This window comes from Acyrthosiphon pisum, chromosome A1 (assembly GCF_005508785.2).
Source record: "Acyrthosiphon pisum isolate AL4f chromosome A1, pea_aphid_22Mar2018_4r6ur, whole genome shotgun sequence".
Lineage (NCBI taxonomy): Eukaryota > Metazoa > Arthropoda > Insecta > Hemiptera > Aphididae > Acyrthosiphon > Acyrthosiphon pisum.
This window is the reverse complement of record NC_042494.1, coordinates 158024292-158029744: the sequence shown is the minus strand read 5'-3', so window position 1 is coordinate 158029744 and position 5453 is coordinate 158024292.

Sequence of the window (5453 nt, the reverse complement as noted above, 5' to 3'; positions counted from 1 at the left end):
TTTTTTGAACTTTAAATGCTTATAAAAAAAAACTGTGACTAACGATTTTTAATATTTTTCATCTGCCTTTGAAACAATATACTAGGAGCCTTCTATTAAATTTTCAAGCTTTTTTATCCAACAAATAAAATTTTGTTGATATTTTTAGAAAAAAAACTAAAAAAAAATGGAAAATGAAAATGTCCGTAAAGAGCTCAAAATAAATCAAAATATTTTGAAAATGTTATGGTGTATAGAAAATGCTAAGATAAACATTCAGTCAAAATTTCATATATCTACGGTCATTTTTTTTAAAGTTACACCAAAAACCAAAATCGATTTTCTCGAAAACAGATTTTGCGTAAAAATTCCCGTTTTTCCTTAATTTTTCTTTTGTTTTTCACGGCGCTTTTGAAAACTATTGGAAAAATCATGTATAGAAAATGGAAATTTAAACAACCAGTGTAAATTTCATGTATCTACAGTCATTCGTTTTAAAGTTACACCAAAAACCAAAATCAATTTTCTCGAAAACGATTTTACTTTTGATCCCCCAAAGTACCAACTAGATTCACTTTGCTATCAGAAAAGGTACTGTTGAAGAAAATCCAAGCACTTTTACTGTCCTAAAACGTGATGACAGACACAAAAATAAAAAAAAAAACACACATCATTTTAAAATCAATACATTCATCGTTCCACTCAGAATCTAAAAGAAAGTGTATTATATATGTGCAATATGTTAAATTATATTTTAAATTTATTTATTTTAAAAATATATTTTTTTTTTTAAATTACGTACACCATAATATATTTGGCCATAATGGTACATTGTGTTTGATTATCTACACATGAATAACACCCATTACAGTGGCGAAAGGCCCGCAACCCAATAATTATCTCATTTCACCTATTTTTAAAATTTTTTTTTTAATCAATAATTAATAAAAATAAAACATTCATGTAGTCAAGATAATATTATCATTGAAAAATAATTATTAAATAATATATTAAACATAATAATATATTCCTATTTAATTAAAGGTAGCTGTTTAAAAAAGTTATCGCATTGTACACAATATTTCGCTTTTATAAAAATTATTTTTTAACAACCACTATAATATAATATGTATAATTTGTTGGCAGTGTCAATATTTATAAAACCTTATTTTTTATGTAGAAAAATATATTTTCGGGCAAGTGTACATATTTTTCTATTATTTTACCTTCAGTATTATAACAAAGTAATAAAAAGTAATAGCAGTGCTTATAATATAATCACAACAAAATGGAATATGTTACACCGCTGTGGTGCACGGTAAAAATACATTATAAAATCAATTCTAGGTTCATAAAAAAGTTATAAAAACAATCATAAGTCTACAAAAATGTAAAGTAATATTGGATCTAGTATTTATTATACTCGGACATTTAAAAATTTTTAACAAAATTATAAAATGTCGAAAGATTAATATTAATTAAGTATTAAAATGTTCAAATCATTATAGCCCATGTCTTCCAAACCCCCCAACTCATTATCATGAACCTAATATCCTTAGTACTCGAAGCTCAATAACTAAAATATACTCGTTCAAATTTATTACATTGCATTTATTTCGATACATCAACATTTAAAAAAATTTCATCTGATTAACAATTTACAAGAAAAAAAGGTAATATTTATTTGAAAAAGCGGGTAAGTGATGGAGCTCTGCTGTACAGTAGGATACAAGCGGGTCACTGTAATAGACGGTGTTAAATTTTAATTCAATGGCACATTATCATTGCATACAAAAAACGATTTTTAGCGGAGACGGTTTGTCAGCCAAAGATATTTTATATTATGTTGAAATTATTATTGTTAATACGATACCTCGTAGGTTGAATTAATAAAAAATATTATTTGTATATAATAATATACGTCTTGAACAGTTTTAAGTACCCACAAATATTTTTAAAATATAACACGCGAAACTAAAATCGTTCTCTTCTTATATAATTTGGTCTAAATTTGAACATAAAATAACTATAAAAAACTGCGTTTTATATTATTTAGATTTCTTGGTAACAGAATAACCTACGTTAGTGGTAACCTTAGTGGAACCTTTTTAAAATTTTTAATCCTTAAGTACCTACATAAAAATTTAAAATTTTAGACATTTTTAACTACAAAATCATTTTTAAATTTTAATTTGATAAATGCTGTCAAAAATCGAACTTTAAATGCTTATAAAAAAAATTTTGGCTATGTATTTATAATATTTTTAAAGTGCTATTGTAACAATATATCAGGAGCCTTGCATGAAATTTTCACGCATTTTTAATCAACAAACAAATAAAGTTGTATTGACATTTATAGAAAAAAACTAAAAAAATTGAAAATATCAACAGCTTAAGACGAGTCAACATATTTTGAAAATGTTTTCAAGTATAGACATTGATAGAATAATCAATAAACATATGGTGTAAAACGTGTATATTTCAAGTATCAACAGTTATTCGTTTTTGAATAACAGCAAAATAAGAAAATCGCTAAATGAGAAATCGATTGAATATCCAAGGGAATATCCAATCTTGTAAAAATTTGAACTTCAAACGCACCTAAAAATGTAATTTGACTTCCCGGTAGACAAATTTTTGTTTAATAAAAGTAGACAAGCTTATGAGGAATCTTATATTAAATTTTCAAATCTAAGATTTAATAAGAAACATTTTTATGTTTTCTAACTCAAAATAATTTACACATCTTCGTGATTTTTACGTATTTTGTCAAAATTTGAAATTAAAATGCTTATAAACAAATATTGTGATTCTGTATTTTTAATATTTTCAATTGCTAATCTAACAATATATTAGGAGCCTTGCATTAAATTTTCAAGCTTTTTGACCCAACGAATACAATTTTATTGACATTTATAGAATTGTAAACTAAAGAAATTGGAAAATGAAAATGTCTGTAAACAGCTCAAAACAAGTCAAAATATTTTGAAAAATATTATAATATTTATAAATTAATATCATTAACATTCAGTAAATATTCCATTTGCCTACGATCATTTTTTTTAGAGTTACACCAAAAACCAAAACCGATTTTGCGTAAAAATTCTCGTTCTTTCTTAATTTTCTTTTTTGTTTTTCATGGCGCTTTTTAAAACTACTGGAAATTTTAAATGTTGACCTCCTCAATGAACCAACTTGATTCACTTTTCTGTAGATTAATATACTGAAGTTGAAAATCGATGCATTATTCGGACTACTCATAGTGTAGGTACACAGACACTGAAGTCTGAAATACACATTGGTATCATTGTAAAATTAACACATTCTTTGCACCGCTCCGAATCTAAAATAGAAATTTCACCACGGGACAAACCTCAAATGCTATAAAAAATCTAAGCATTTGAACATTTGGACCTTAGGTAAATAGGGTGATTCACCAAGTATACTCAGTGCTCACCCCCATTTTTTCCTTAAGAAGACATTTGTTGTCTCCGTCTTACAAGTGAAGCAGAAACGTGTATTTTCGTTAGTTTAAAAATTAGAGTGAATTGATCTACTATAAAATGTAAAGGTAAGATTATTATCTAGGTAATATCATCGGCTTTTTATTATATTAATATTTTAAAGCGAGTTGTGATTTATAAGTATTTTAAGATGTACAAACAATTTAAATTTTAAAATACTCATAACTCGCTTTAAATTTAAAATCTAGTATCTATATTTATTATGCTTGGGCCATTTTCATAAATTATTAATATTGATGGATATATATTAATTACTACAATTTTATAAGCCCATTACTATGGACCGTTTATTCTTAGAACAAAGTTGAATAACTATAAAATACCCGAACGAATTTTGATTATGATAAGTCAACAATTTCACAATTTCTCAATTTCACCATCTACACAGTACATTCCTTAAGTGATACAAACAAATCTCAAGAATTTAAAAATATGGTCTTAAGCTATATTATAAAATTCCAAAAATCAGATTTTGAATAACTGCATTATTGAAGAAAAAATGGGTGAGCATGGTTTGTGAATCACCCTGTATAAGTATATTAAATAAATCTAAATATCAGAATTTTAATTAATTCATTATTAAAGGAGGGAAATAGGGTTGCTCATGCTTGGTGATAATCATCCTGCAATATATTAGATTATCAACTGTGACGCACCAATAATTTTTCAGAAGTATGCAAGTACACTTCAGAAATAAAATATCTTACATAGACGTTTACTTTTACTGTATTATAAAATACTAAAATTATATTTGTTAAATTGTACAGGTATCGTAATGTTTAAGTCACTATAGAGCACCAATACCAGCTGTACACAGCGTGGTGCGTTATCGTGTTTATTGTTATATTATTTTTTTTTTATTTGTATAGCTGTCTACCGACTGCTTGTACCTAATGTTTTACCTGCATTACCAAAGTATAAGATAAAGTCAGGCGGTACTATAAAATAGGAAGACAATTAAAATGTTAAGATTTAATATTCAAATACTTAACAACACTGCAGTAAGTGTACTAGACACTAGTACAGTACCTAGTGCAAATCATTATCTAACGCCGCGATGCAGAGATTAAGCATAACATAACACATCCTGTATAATCTGTTTCTTATCCTTTTTTTCATGCTATATTTTCTATACATTTTAAGATGATTAATTTGGCATGTTTACAATAAAAGTACCTACTTGCAATTTGAGTATGTGTATACTATTAATTAAAGTTATGTTTTGAATTATTGAATTATGTCTAAATTTATGAGTGATAGCATACAACTTAAGTTTTGGAAATTAATCAGAATCACTACAATATGGAGTTCAAATAACAATCATTAGTAATGAGAGATGACTAATGAATTTTAACTTTTATGCACACTTAAAGTGTGTGTATTTACAATGTAGCCGCTTCCTTTAGATTGTGTATTCTAAACGAAGGTAGGCCGCTAGGGGTGTGTAGCATCAGTGGCGCCGACTTGTTTTTCATTTGGTGGGGCAAAGTATAAAAATTAGTTACTACCACCATCCACCACCCACGTGATTATAAGGTAAATTCAATTATCACAAAGCAAACACTGGGGCGAACCGCCCCATAAAAAATATGCTTTCGGCGCCACTGTGTAGCATGTAGCATTTGCCTTATATCTGTTTGATTTTTACCTTTGAAGATAGGTTCACTAGCGGTTACAAATAAAAGTCCGTGAGTGTCAATAACGGATGACTCACATAGTCACATCAAAGCTTATCATGAAAATATTATGTATTTCTTATTATTAGTTAATTAATATGTATAAGTGTCCTACACTCCAACCTTAAGGGGACGTGATACCCGCATGTGTTGTCTTTGTCTTACAAGTGCGTAACATAGCTAATTCTACGCGAAACAGAACACGTGTAGCTTCGTTAGCTTAAAAATTAGAGAGTAAATTGATCCCTTACAAAATCTAAAGGTAAGATTATTA